The 15,769-nt window shown below is 32.8% G+C and overlaps 1 long non-coding RNA gene across 1 annotated transcript in view; it reads right to left on the bottom strand.

Annotated features, from left to right (window-relative positions):
• The window catches only part of LOC144970802 (uncharacterized), a 50,693-nt gene extending 38,193 nt beyond the window's left edge, over window positions 1–12,500 (bottom strand). The window contains exon 1 of the long non-coding RNA XR_013645026.1: window positions 12,166–12,500. This is a non-coding gene — a long non-coding RNA (uncharacterized LOC144970802). The remainder of the gene's footprint in view (window positions 1–12,165) is intronic.
• Between the last annotated feature and the right edge of the window lie 3,269 nt (window positions 12,501–15,769).

The raw sequence follows: 15,769 nt of genomic DNA, 5'->3' as shown, positions 1-15,769 counted from the left end.
ATGGGTCTTATGCCATTGTTATGAATTAATAAAAACAAGAATCAACATAAGTGTATTTTTTTGTATCTGTCATATTAACACACTGTCAATACAATAATATTACGATATTTTAAGATTACTGAATGAAAAGTTTTAGGGGTTATTGTCGGATCATCTAATCAAAATAATTTTCATTGTCTTTTCTTTCACCGAGTGTAGCCCATCTATTTCTCAATAATACATCAATGGATGCTATATATATATATATATATATATATATATATATATATATATATATATATATATATATATATAATAAATGGATATAATAATATGATAAACATAGAATTGTAGCGATATTATGGTTTGTAAACAAATCATGTATTCACTAATCAAAGACGACGGAATGTTTTTACAAGAGAGTCTATGATTATAAGAAATAAACAACAAATACAATCGCGAAATTTTTATTCTCTATTGTCTTCTGGCACTTTCCTACTCACTTCATCTCTTGTTGTTAAATAAACACAATCTTACTTTGATATGGCAAACATTTTAAAATAATTTTTTGTATAAAATATTATTTTTTGCTTCAAGTATTGTTGAATAGGGAAGAAAAGTACGATGTCAAAATAACTGGTTCCTATTTCATTGGGAGTTTAAAACCAGTCTTCCGTTGGACTGAACACACAACTTGTGTGATTGATCTGCTGGTTTTAGATTGATAGCATCTTATTTTCTAGTCTAAATATATGCTGGTCCTCAATAAAGATCATTCATCATCGCCCTTTTACGTCCCGCAATCCTAAGAATCTGCCTTTACATCCTGCTACTGATATAGTTATGACCTTATGTAATCTATTCATTTTTAGTACTCCGAAAGACTGGTTACAAATACATCCCAAGGATTTAGGAACCAGAAGAGTAGAAGGGTTAGTGTTACGACTTTTCTTCTCTATTGAAATGAACCTTAACTTGTAAAAATGTTTTAAATCTGAGATTTAAAAGAAACGTTTTGACAAGTCAAAGCTCATTTTGATTGGCCGGTAAATGAAATATAAAAAGCCATTTTTATCAAAGTGATTTTTCTTTCTTGTGTTCATTTGAAACTGCCGTTTTCTGTTCTTTTTGTTTCAGTAAAAATGTTTCTTTTTTATTTGTCTGAATATCAAGTTAATTCACTCATTTTTCATATTGTTCACACCCCGAGGGACTATTCCTATTATTCCAGTGGTTTCACTATGTCAATTTTTGGATCATGTCAAAGTGAAAATCGGTAAAAAGAAAAACTGATAAAAATTACATTGTTTCAAATTTCCTCGAAAAACTCAGCACCCCTGCTTCTTTGGTGCCGAACATCACAAGACAAATGACCCTGTGTCGGTCCCTCCCTCCAGCAAAAACTCAAATAAGGAATTAATAAAAACAAGGTTATTTTTCTTAAAAAAAAAAAAAAAAAAAAAAAAAAAAAAAAAAAAAAAAAAAAAAAAAAAAAAACGAGGATGGGAGTGGAGGTGTAGGCGGAATTAACCTTTAAAATATGAACTCCACACACCTTAAAATGGCGAAATGAATGAAGGAGAGAAAAAGAAAACATTTATTTAGGAATTCAGAGATAATGGTTTGAATAACAAATAGTTAACACATATTATATAAAAATATAACCACCAATAAAGGTGATTAGAGAGCGAACATTATTTTCGAGTCCCTAAGGCGAAACAGCATTATCGGCATCTACATAGATGGAGAAGAAACAGCTACGCTATATTTATTATACTGATCCAAGTTGTCTGCACAACCATTTCCTGGAGGGATCCGAGCCTATAATATAGATGAGCATTTGTATTGCGCATCCCCATATATTTACCATGTTCAATGTTCACAATGTTTCATTAACCCCCCCCCCCCTCCCTCTCACCGGCCATGTGGAACTAAAGGTATATTTCATACTGCAAAACTCGCTTGTTAAGCGTCTAAGTTAAGTGCATACAAACAATACCCATCACTTCTTGTGGCCAGGTACTCATTTATATCTTTACAGTTATAGTTTAGTAAAGTGGTGCGTGTAAAGTGCAGTCCACAAGAGCACAGCGCCGAGGTCAGAGGCTATTCTCTTTGAAACTTAGTTGGTCACTGACCACACTCAAGAGTTACCCCTCTTGTTGGGCGTCATAGTTGTAGGCGCATATAAAAAAAAATACCCATCACTGCTTGTAGCCAGGCATTCATTTATATTAGCTTAGTTTAGTAAAGTAGTGGTGTGTGTAACTTGCCGTCCACAAGAACACAACGTAGGGGTCAGATTCTCTTTGAAACCAAGCTGGTCACTGACCACACTCAAGAGTTACTGTCCTCAGTGTGGATTATGCGATCTGACAACATATTTTCTGTTTACCACTTGACCATAAAGCCGCACATGAAATAGCAGAAATTAGTATTTCTTATTTAAAGAAAAAATATCAAAACCCACTCTCGCAGGGAAAGGGTTAATAACAGAATTGGGGTCTGTACCCGCTATAATAATCTTGTATATATTAAGATTCAAATTATGTCCTTTGCTAGAGGGTGTGTAAAACGCAAGGAAAAATCAAAGAAATTATTAGATAGAGTGAGAGCAATAATTTGATAAAGAAAACTCACCAGCTCTCTCTCTCTCTCTCTCTCTCCCTCTCCCTCTCCCTCTCTCTCTCTCTTTCTATCTCTCTCTCTCTCTCTCTCTCTGTGTGTGTGTGTGTGTGTGTGTGTGAGTGAGATCTCCGGTAAAACGATTACCAAATCTAAAATTATCAGAAAGTAATGCCTAAACCGAAATTCAACAATGTACTCTTAATAAATACGGATTGCGATCCTTTACGAGAGTATAAATATAGGGTATTATGTAAAATCTAAAGATACACATCTTATCGAGATTTGATAAATACAAAGAATCCTGTAAGAAAAGATGTCTTCTATTTTATATTGCCAAAACAAGTACCGCCTCTTACCACAAATGGAGTTTCTACATATTTACAGTTCAAAATGATTCTATCACATTTATTATTTAATACAATTTATATACTTATTCTTTTCTGTGTATTAATCTATTATATATATATTTGCTTATTTCATTACTTTTCATATTTTTATTTTTTTTCTTACTTAATAATAAAATTATTTGTTCATTAATTTATTTTTTTCGCTTTACAAAAAAATTCCCAACACCATTAAATCACTATCTAATGAAATAAATAACGAATTTTAATTCTTCTAAATAATTAAATTTCAAAGATTATTATCAACTATATCAATCTAATCACTAATTAATTCATTCATTATTCGTTATAAAATTCAAGATTGCTTTTTAAATATTTTATGCTTTTTAATTATTTTGTATTTACAATTTATAACTCTTTTTTTCATTAACCTTTGACTCAGTAATTCAACATTAAATATAATATTTTTACTTGCGCCATGGTGGTCAGGCATGATATGCGCCTTCAGATGGAAGGTCCTGTATTGGTGAGCGGTCGAAGTTGAGTTGGAAAAGACTTAACATGCTCGAATCAGGGATAATTAATGGTAGGGTTTTTGTCTTGTGTTGAAAAAAATTAATAAAAAGCGGAATTCGTCTACATGATACGTGTTGCTTTAAAAGTTGTACTTTGACATGTTTTGTGGATTTGGGCTATATAAGAGTCAAGCTTTTTTTGAACATATATATGTCAACATTGTATGCAGGAAACGTTGATATATACATCACTACGAGTTCGCTAAAATATTTAAAAATGATTATTACAAAATTTTATTCCATCATTAGCTTCGCCATTAAGTCAGTACAATTGATCCCTCCATGAAATGTGAAAATTAATGCACAATGGACAAACATAACTCGATCCATATACCACCAAAAAAAAAATACAACATATATACCACCAATACGTACAATAATAATAACAATGATAATAATAATAATAATAATAATAATAATAATAATAATAATAATAACAATAATAATAATAATAATAATAATAATAATAATAATAATAATAATAATAATAATTAATAATAATAAATAATAATAATAATAATAATAATAATAATAATAATAATAATAATAATAATAATAATAATAATAATAATAATAATAATAATAATATTACCATCATCATTACTACTACCACCACCGCTACCACTATACCACCATCACCATCATTATTACGTTTCCAATTATTTTTTCTCGTTTTTTAAAATTTGATATCTATCAAAACAGACGAAAATTCCGGTGATTTTTTTAAAGGGTAGTTAAAATATCTACGATTTTATTAGCCCTGAAAACTACGATTTTTATTTTCCTATCTAAAGTAGGCAGGTCTGCTATGACAAGTATCAGTATCAGTTCCATAGTCAAAATAAGACAAACAAAAACAACGTTTATTTAATATTAGGCTTTCGCCAATACTTCATACAATATAATTAAGACAAAATAATGTTACCAATCTCTCCTCATGTATTCGTTTGACTATCGTCACACTAATTACCGTGTTATCTTTGCTCCTTACCCAACCAATCCCTTGCTTCCCGCCTCTTCATCGCGAACCATCTTATGTGTGTATTAGCTTCAGGACGGGCAAGTACGGAATCTGCCCACCCTTCCTTTAAAGGTATTTATTTCCTCTATAATTTAGAATTCAACTATCTCCTTACTCAGAAGAGTATTTCTCGTATACTAATTCAATTGTTGAGAAAACCAAAATGGTGGTTGTATTTTATATATTTATTTAGTCGTGACTTTTGAATAAAAGTGTTTTGTTTTATTAGAGGGAATACAATAGAAAATACATTGTTTTGCAAAATTATTTAGTCTGGCAATAAAAATACTGCGGTAATTACTTTAAGAATAATAATAAAAAAAAAAAAGAATTAACAAATTAATTTGTTAAAAAACAAAACAAAAAACAACAACAAAAAACAATAACAACAACAAACAAATAAGAAAACAATTTAAATAAATGAGTTTTGAGAAACACTAAAGAAAACGAGGGAAAAAAAAAAGAAATAATTTAAATGGATAAACAAATATATTAAAACAACACAAACTAATACTAAATTGATATAATATTAGTAAATTAATAAATTTAATTCAATACTGGAACCTTCCCAGCACAAGTAAGGCAATAAATAAGAAAAAGTTCGTTTGCCAAAATCTCTATTTAGTGTACACTGGTTAATAAGGTGGGCTCATTTGAATTAGCCCGACCTAGTACTAGAGAGGCCAGACAGCAAAATCACCGTCAGGCGACGTGACGATGATATGACGATGTGGGCGGAGTGGAGTGGAGTGGTTGGGGGGGGGGGGGTGATAAAAAGAACAGGAGCGCATCCTGGTTTATGCATTACGGGGTGCATGGTGATTCGCAATCTATCAAAGATACACACAAATTGATTTCAGTATGAAGTATTAAGTTTAAGTAGTAACTTTTGAAATTATCTAATTTAAATTTGATTATTTCGGACCTGGTAATACAGCATATAACTTGAAAAAACAGGCTGGTATTTGCCCACCCTGCCCATTATTACCAGCCGTCCCTGCCTCTTACTACAAAATGAATGAAGTTTTCCTTCAATATTTATTCCTTCATCACTCATCCTTATTCCACCATTTGATCTATTTTAATACCAATTTTATTCTTATTCTTTTCTCTGTGTATTAATCTATTCATATATATATTTGCTGTATTTCATTACTTTCACTCCAGTAGATTTAAATTATTTATTTTCTTCACTTAATAATTAATTAATTAATTAATGTTCATTAATTTACTTATCTATTTACTCATTTACTAATTGCCATATCCATTTATTTACGTATCTATTTATTAAATAAACTAACTGATATACTTATTCATTTGTTATAATATTACTTTCAAATTGATTTATTTATCAATTTATATATCTAATTCACTAATTATTTCATTCATGTATTTGTTATAATGTTATTTTCAAATTGATTTTTAAATATTTTTATCTATTATTTAATTATTTATTTATTTTAACAATTTATCAACTACTTTTTTTCTTTTACCTTTTGATTCAGTAGATTCAACATTTTTAAAATATAATATTTTTGGATACTGTGCGGCCATGTGGGCTAGTGCCATGATACTCGCCTTCAGATCGGAAGGTCCTGTATTCGAGTCGCGAGCGGCGCAAAGTTGAGTCCTTGGAAAAGACTCTTAACTCACATTCTCCCATCGAACTCAGGTGTAAAATGAGTACCCGGCCGTTAACAACTTTGTCTCTGTGTGACAAAAAAAAAATTAATAAAAAAAAGCGTCAGGTCTCGTTCTACATGATACGTGTTGCTGTAAAACGTTGTAACTTTGAGCATGTTTAGTGGATATTGGGCTATATAAGAGCTCAAGCTTTTTTTTACACATTATATATGTCAACATTGTATGCAGGAAAACAGTTGATATCACACTCATTCTTCCAGTTCCAGGCTAAGATATTTAAAAAAATGATTATTAGAATAATGCTTTATCTCTCTATCTATTTAGTTAACTTTGGTCAGCCGGGTCATTGCTTTCCCTTCCATTTGGATATCTGAAGCACCATTGAAACGCTCTCTCTCTCTCTCTCTCTCTCTCTCTCTCTCTCTCTCTCTCTCTCTATCTATCTATCTATCTATCTATCTATCTATCTATCTATCTAACTTCCCCCCCTCTCCAAACTTTAAAAAAATAGTTTATATATATATATATATATATATATATATATATATATATATATATATAAAAATATATAAATATATTATAAAATATATATAGATATATATATATATATATATATATATATATATATATTCTTTCAGCGTCTCAAATTTTTAGACAGTCCCTTCCCCCTTGTTTCAACTTAATTTTGATCAATGTAATTAGCCGTGCACCTTCCCCCTCTACCCCCCACCATTACACCTTTTCACGTCGTGGTTTGATTTCATTGTGTAAATGTAATTTCATTTTCTCTATCGTCATTTATGTAAAAACTGAAGTTTTTCTCTCGTGGACACTACTGGCATGATATCATTTTCTTCTCTATTTTTATACTACTGATAAAATTTAATTAATTAACGGAAACAATATACCATACGGCGACGCAATCATCTTCAAGGTGAGCAGTGCAAATCATACGTCACAAGTCTTCTTCACTCGAACTGATCAATTCGTTATTAAGCTTTGTCTCATCTCTTGATTTTCTGTGACATTTAGCAATCTGTCACCGTGTCACATTGTCTCGAAAGTCATTTATTTTGGAAGTTACGTGGCGAGATGAAACATGATATGAATGGAGGAAATCATAAGGAATATTTACGTGTATGTGCGCATGTGTTTTGTGTGTGTATATTATATATATATATATATATATATATATATATATATATATATATATATATATATATGTGTGTGTGTGTGTGTGTGTGTGTGTGTTTTAGGTCAAAGTGACGTTAAATAATTTTCATCGTAGGTAGGGAAGGTCCTAAAATATTAGCCATTTGATGATATGTGAGAGAAATAACGATAATAATAATAATAATAATAATAATAATAATAATAATAATAATAATAATAATAATAATAATAATAATAATAATAATAATAATAATAATAATGATAATAATGACACTTTTGAGCGCTTTCAATGAACCAAGCATCTCAAAGCGCAAAAATCAAAATTTAAAAAAAATCAGGATTTTATTATTATTTGACCCAAATTGTCAATCGGGTATAGACGTCTAATGTCGAGGTGAACCAAATCTCCAAACTAATTTAAAAGATGTATCTATATGATGTATTGTAACACAAACAAGAAAGAAATTAATGGAAAAAAAGCCACCATCAAGTAGAAAAATAATAATTAAAACCTAAAAAAAACCCCCAAAAAAACAAAAACAAAACAAAAAAAAAAAACACAAAAAAAAACAACAAAAAAAAAACAAAACAAAAACAAAAAAAACTATAAAAAAACCCCAAACAACAAAAACTCCAAAAAAAAAAAAAACCCTCGCAAAAAAAAACAAACAAACAAAAAAAACCCAAACAAAAAGCCTTTCGCTTATGGGCATTGAGAATCAAACATGATTAGCTATAGTTCAGGCCGTTGCTGAGAAGGTCTGAAGGTCGATGCCTAGTCAGGAGCCCTGAGTTTTGGTCAGTGATTTTTTTCTTGTATATTATTCCCCCTGCTTTTTTTCTGTCATTTATTGAGACACATCTTTTCAGGCTCTTGTCCAGCACTTGTGCCGGCTCCGAAAATGATTGAATTATAAGCATAGGAATTCATCTCAACTATCATAAACACTTTAGCTATTATATGCAATAACTTTAAAAAATTGAGCATTTATGTAGCGCAATATCCACTCAAAATGTTCAAAGCTCACGGGGTCCTTAGCCAACAGCAACACTAATTATGTAGACGAGTCATGACGTCTCTTAAAAATATTACAATTTTTTTTTCAGACAAGGGACATTGTTAATGGCCAAGTACTCATTTTTACACCTGAGTACGGTGAAAGAATGTGAGTAAAGAGCCTATTCCAAGGACTTAATTATGCACCGCTCAGAGCGGGACTTGAACTCAGGACCTTCCAATCCAAAGGCGAGTGTTATACCGCTAGACCACATAGCCACGTTCTAGTAAAAAGCTCATCCTTCATGCCGGTCAAGATCTTATTCCTTACCCCTAAGGACGTGCTAAATATTTCTCTGATTTTTATGTATTTATTGTTTTTGTTGTTGGCTGAAGAAGGGTTTTAAGACCTCAACGTTCCGTGTTTGGCATTGGTTCCTTTTTGGAGGCTGTTGTAGTCATTTTTTGTTTTTGTTTTACACATTTATCTCTGAACTCTGGCGTATTTCAGGAATCTAACCAGCGCCGTTCGAATGTCAGTTAGGTTCTATCCTATCAGTCTACACGATCGATTTAACCAGTTAAATGCCCTACTCTGGAAAGACACGCATTTAAAAATTTGGCCAGCAAACTCGTCCTTCAAATATCGATCGATTTAAATTACCCTCATCTTGGAAAAACTCCCCAGCTTGGGACATCATAAGGTCTTCCTTAAGTCCCAGGTTTGAGAGCTTTTGCCAGGTGTGGGTCATTTAAATCGATCAATATTTGAAAGACCAGTTTTCTGGCCAATTTTTTAAATACGTGTTCTTCGAGAGTGCGGCAGTTAACTGGGCAAAGGACGTCCACACAATACAAAGAGCATGAAAGAAAAACAAATTGTTATCGAGCGAAGTAGCGAAGGGCTAAAATAATACCTGAAGGTGACAGAGTGTGTTTATTATAGGATACTTGTAAAAAGATAGAAGAAGGAAAATACAGTATGTAATCTGCCATGCTTTGACAAAAGGCATTTTTAAATCAAAAATCATTTTGGCCAGAAATCATTTACTCAAAATATCGTCCCATAAAAGTGACATTGAACTAGGCAAACAGTCTCGTATCTGTGACCTCTATTGTCAGATCTGATGTGTTTTGACAGGTCGAAACAATGTTATTTTGATCTAAAGAAATCTGAAGAAAAGTTTTTTTTTATAGCTAAATCATATTTTAAAATCTGTTTTGCCAGAATACGGATTAATGCGATTACAATGATTGACTTAGAATAAGAGGTGTAATTATTTAGCACTCTGTAGTACACACACAAAAAAAAGAACGTTATTATGGCGTCTGCGGTTCATCTTTACTGTGCCTCGTCTTGTGACATTATAATAGTCAAGCTACGTTAAGCGTGATCTTTAACGAAATAGATGACGGTGAACGTAAAACTCTGGGCCGGCGATATGATGTCCTTCGAGACCACACATTTTACACTCATTGCTCTACTCGACTTAAGAGGGGACGAGCATTAGTGGGATGTTGTAAGAACGCAATAAATCAAAATGTTACCCAACATGTGATCTCTACTGTATGGAATAGAAATTTGTTTCCATATGACCTACTAAGAGTGTCATAAAGACAGCTCTGGTTAATTTTGTTTACACGTTCAAGGTCCAACCGATCTCTGAAGTAAAAGTTTTCTGGCAATTAAAAACAAAAAAGAATTTTTGTCAGTGTGCTGCAGTTTTGTCAAGGAACTGGGGAGAAGTTTTATCAGGCCAATACGAGAAAGCCACATGAGAGAACAAGGTCCATAAGGCACCGTTCCGCGTCGAAAACCCCTAAAAGCCCCATCATTTCAAACCAGCAAACCAAACAGTAAAGGGCACTTGTGTTTGTTTTTCAGAGATAAATCTGTTACAGGCAAAATTCGAAGAACATTAAATATGCGTGGGTTAGAAAACAAACAAACCCCGACCTAATAACAAACAGAAAGGCTACTAAGTTTAAGAAGAATCTTGTCGACTTGGCGAGGTTCGTGTGAGCTACGAGATAAAAGACGAACAAATAGAGAGATAAATAGGGAAAGATGAAATAATATATATATATTATATATATATATATATATATATATATATATATATGTATATATATTTACTGATTCATTTATTGATGGTTACATCAATAGATATAGTTGTGAGAGAAATATAATGAGAGAAAGAAAAAAATAAGAAAGAAATAAAGAAAGAAAGAGAGCGAGAGGGATATATATATATATATTATATATATATATATATATATATATATATATATATATATAAAATAAACATTTCAAAGATAATTATGATTGTTTGACTTCTACAACGTTGTATCGAGCGTTAGCTCTCATCAGGAAGTGAAAGTGAAAGTACGAGATTGTTGTGTTTTTCGGATGTTTATAAATAGCTCCTTTTATCAAAAAGTTGAGCACTATTATTTCATGGTTTTTGTTTTTATAATTTATATATATATATATATATATATATATATATATATATATATATATATATATATATAATATATATATATATATATATATATATATATATAATAATATATATATATATATAATTCTATTAAGATCTCTTCCCACTGACATATTCTTTACTGATTGAGACTTATTCATTAAAATCTAGAAATGTCCAAATGAGTCAATAAAATGTATAGCAAAATAAAAAGAGTATATCTTATAATAATTCCATTCAGTACAGATCGCCACTTGGGTCCCTTTAAAAGAAGAAGAAAAAGTAGAAGAAGAAGAAGAAGAAGAAGAAGGAGAAGAAGAAGAGGAGGAGGAGGAGGAGGTCGAGGAGGAAGAGGAGGATGAGGAGGAGGAGGAGGAGGAGGAGGAGGAGGAAGAGGAGGAGGAAGAAGAAGAGGAGGAGGAGGTGGTGGTGAAGGAGGAGATGGGGAAAGATAAGGAAGAGATACAGAAATAAGTTAATGACGACACACACAGACAGAAAGAAAGAGAGAGAGAGAGAGAGAGAGAGAGAGAGAGAGAGAGAGAGAGAGAGAGAGAGAGAGAGAGAGAGAGAGAGAGAGAGAGAGAGAGAGGAGATAGAAAATAAAATGTTAAGATAAAAAAAATCTTCCAATGTCAAACGTTCTTTTATAGAATCTTGAATTCAAAACTGCTTAACAGCTACATGTGAATCACTTTACGTCTTGGACTCACTACATGATCTACAATAGTTATAGGTCTGAGGTTTCACTGTCTGATTTGGCACTAACATGCTTTGCCCTTAGAACATCCATTTTGCACACATTGATTTAGTTGCTGGGCCTGAAAGATCAGGTGGAAAGTTCTTGCGACCTACTAGCTCATCTCCAAAGATACCAAGCAAACATTTTTTTACTATCCGTTCAGTGATAAAGAGTCTGGGATTAACTCCTGATCCATAGGCCTCATAACAATAATGATATGGGTCAGCGTGACTAGGTGGTGCGGTCTTTGCTTCGGACCCAAAAGGTACCGAGTTCGAATACCCGCTGCGCCTTGAGCAAGTTACCTCGCCCTAGCTCAGTTTGCGGCGCTGCAGTGCGGTTGACGTCTGGGTTATTTCAGTATTCCCTTGGAATAGACCATAGAAACAAATTTCCCCTATGGGATGAATAAAGAAAACCTTATATTTTTATTTTATCTTATAATAATAATAATAATAATAATAATAATAATAATAATAATAATAATAATAATAATAATAATAATAATAATAATAATAATAATAATAATAAACTCCCATATCGCAAACCATTGCCATAGAGAATTGTTTGAAAAGTTACCTGAAATTCTTTGAAATGTGCCAGATGATGGGGACTTGTTCTCCTTTTGTAGAAAATTAATTAAATTATGATTAACGAAATATGACAGGCTATTATCACTTTTGTTAAAACTGTTATTTGTAACTAAATTTGCTTCAAAAGTTTCGTCTAAGTTTTTCTTTAATATGTGATTATATTATAATGTCCAGTAAGCTCTTGTTACGGATCTTTAGTTTGTAATTGTCATCGGAATGGAACAGGCCAGTTTAAGTAGACCTCATTGAAATCGACGACTTTGTTCAACGCATGCGCAGAGACCGAAAGAGAAGCGGGGGTGGGAGTCTCTCCCCGACAACTGTGCGTGGGTTGTGTTTAGCCTACCTTCGTGCGGACCAGCAGTAGCGTGAGTGATGGAGATGGGCAGGGAATGGAGTCACGTTGGTGGTCATAATTATCATTAATATGTAGTGACTAACAATGTTGATTTATGATTTTATCTTCGCGATTTATTACTTCAAGGGGTTTTTCAATTTGATTTAAAATTGCACTATTTTAAATTATTCCAAATTTCGTAACAAAAGTGATCAATTGAAAAAAAAAAAACAACAACTACTGAATTCAGTGTAATGTGTTCCATTTGATAAAGAAAATAACCTATCTAAAATTTAAAAAGCATGACATTTTATAAGATTAACAAAACACCTTTTTAAAAAAAAATGGCCAGAAATGTTTTATCTCAAATAAGATGAATCGTGGAAATTATATATTATGCTGACGACAATAGCAATTGCTCTCTACCCTTTGGATAGGACGCTATTCTAGATCAAAGTACTTTCCGCCAGATCTAACAGACCCAGCTACCCATTCACTGATGGGTGGACAAGAGGGTCACAAAAATATCTCCACTGCACCGGCGAAACCTTAAACGCCTCCAAAATAACCAAGAACTAAATTCAAAGGAAGTTTTTTTTTGACATTAGCAGCCACAATAAAAGACCTAGAACTGTGGAAGGAATTGGCGTAGGCGATTAGAGAGGAAGCCAAGGCATATCATTGGGGACCCGGGGGAGGGCAGCTGTAGAGGTGATAAAAGAGGCTGGCCTCAAACAAGTCAATGTAAAAGACGACTAAAAAGTTTTACAGACTTCCTATACGTAAATGCTGACAAAATTGATGTGACATCAGTATCAAAGAAGGAAGAGGGATGGAGTGACATGAAAAAAAAAGTAGAATTGCTGATTGGAGACAAAGAAGACTTAGAAAGAGGGAAAAGGTAATCGACTGTTGCACTAAACAAAAAAATATAACATATGGGTTAGAAAAGATAACATAAAAGGAACACTAGAATCAAATTATACATATTATATTCTCTCTCTCTCTCTCTCTCTCTCTCTCTCTCTCTCTCTCTCTCTATATATATATATATATATATATATATATATATATATATATCCTTTCTTTAAAAAATATAGCCACTGTGCTTATTTGAGTCAATAAAAAAATTGCACAACTCTACTGAAAGATTTGAAAATTAGAAATGTATTTTTTACAGATAGATAAACAGATAACATGATTTCCTTTTATAATTTAAAGTCAGTTTGAAAGTTCGTTGAGTCACACAGATATCATAAAATACGTACCACGAAACTAACACTCTCAAAAACAACCAATTTCGTCACTGTAAAAAGTTGTCAGGTTGGCGTTTTTACGACAGGAAGAACAACCAAAAGTTGACAGATGGAGTTTGACCATTGTTTTGATTTTCAGCCGCCATTTTGATTTGTGAAGTATTGAAAGGTAGTGCTGCAAAGCAGTCCGAGGGACTTTTTTCTATTAGGGTTAGCTCGAGATCGAATGCTTTTTTTTCTATTAGGGTTAGCCATAAGTCTTAGCAAAGGGGCTAAGGCGTTTGTTTTTCCTATTACTATTAGGGTTAGTTAAAGGTACTAGGTTTTATTTTTTCTTGGGGTTAGTTGAGGGAATATTATTTGAGTTGTTTCCCTTTGTAGGAGCTTTCGGAAAGCCTCCCCAGGATCGTCTTTCAACTCTGCTCACGTCTGCTACTTCAGGTTTATTTTCGCAGTTGATCTTCTTACCACAATCTGTTTTCACACACGGACAACTGTATGTTGCAGTGTCACGGGTCAGAGGCTATAGTGGCTTACACTTCATGTTGGGCCACACAGAAAAATCAACAGAGGATGTACCAAGTTACACAGACAACGGTGTTTACCAATCTGCCCTCATTAAATGATGGTGGTTACAATATCGAATGAAAATAGTTCTTTCCCCGCGAAATTGTGGGCTTTTTACTAGTATATATATATATATATATATATATATATATATATATTATATATATATATATATATATATATATATATATATATATATATATATATATATATAAAAGATATATATAAAGATTCCTTCAAAGCCATTAGGCCAAGGAACCGGAATTTCACCCGTTTCATAAATCGTGAAATGGACATAAGCAATTGCTCTCTACCCTTTGGATAGGACGCTATTCTAGATCAAAGTACTTTCCGCCAGATCTAACAGACCCAGCTACCCATTCACTGATGGGTGGACAAGGGGGTCACAAAAATATCTCCACTGCACCGGCGAAACCTTAAACGCCTCCAAAATAACCAAGAACTAAATTCAAAGGAAGTTTTTTTTTGACATTAGCAGCCACAATAAAAGACCTAGAACTGTGGAAGGAATTGGCGTAGGCGATTAGAGAGGAAGCCAAGGCATATCATTGGGGACCCGGGGGAGGGCAGCTGTAGAGGTGATAAAAGAGGCTGGAAAGACATGGAATGAGATGAGCTGGCTGGCCCAGGACAGAGACGCCTGGGGGAACTTTGTTGGTGCCTTATGTTCCACCAAGGAACCAAGAGGATAAGTAAATTAGTAAATGCTATTCACTTGTGGAATGATATGACAAAATCTTTGGATAGTTTTAAAACTTTGATTGGCCGAGAGTTATTATCTAAGTCTTCAGTTTGACCAGTAGTGTTGTCTTACCCATTGGCTTAATGACTCGTTGATGATATTGTTGATACATTTTTATTGCAGACACCCTCCATTATTGTTTGGTTTCAGAAACAAATGTATTTGAGTATACACTATTCTAGATTTGTCAAATCTTTAATAAAATATCTAACAGTTAATGAAAATTATCCCTTTATCACCCAAAACTGCCATTTATCTGTGTACTTGTGTGTGAATGTGTGTGTGTGTGTGTGTGTGAATGTGTGTATGTGTGCACGTGCGCACGCGTGTAAGTAAGTTAGTAAGTAAGTAATGTACCGAGGTAAATATGGGTGAATGCGTGCGGAATTTTATCAATAAAGTGTAAGCCTTTTGCAGTTATCTATGCTTAAGCTCTTGGCATAAAAAGCTATATAAATGCTATAACTTCTTCTACTTCTTCTTCTTCCTCCTCTCCTTCTTCTTCTTCTTCTTCTTCTTCTTCTTCTTCTTCTTCTTCTTCTTCTTCTTCTTCTTCTTCTTCTTCTTCTTCTTCTTCTTCTTCTTCTTCTTCTTCTTCTTCTTCTTATTATTATTATTATTACGAGTGAGTACGTGGGGAGGAAAGTATTGGACTTACAATAAGCGG

Source organism: Berghia stephanieae, chromosome 4, assembly GCF_034508935.2.
Source record: "Berghia stephanieae isolate SIO BIC M18660-M18661 chromosome 4, UCSD_Bste_1.3, whole genome shotgun sequence".
NCBI classification, from domain to species: Eukaryota; Metazoa; Mollusca; class Gastropoda; order Nudibranchia; family Aeolidiidae; genus Berghia; species Berghia stephanieae.
The sequence above is the reverse complement of the archived record's forward strand: the minus strand, read 5'-3'. Positions and strand labels throughout refer to the sequence as shown.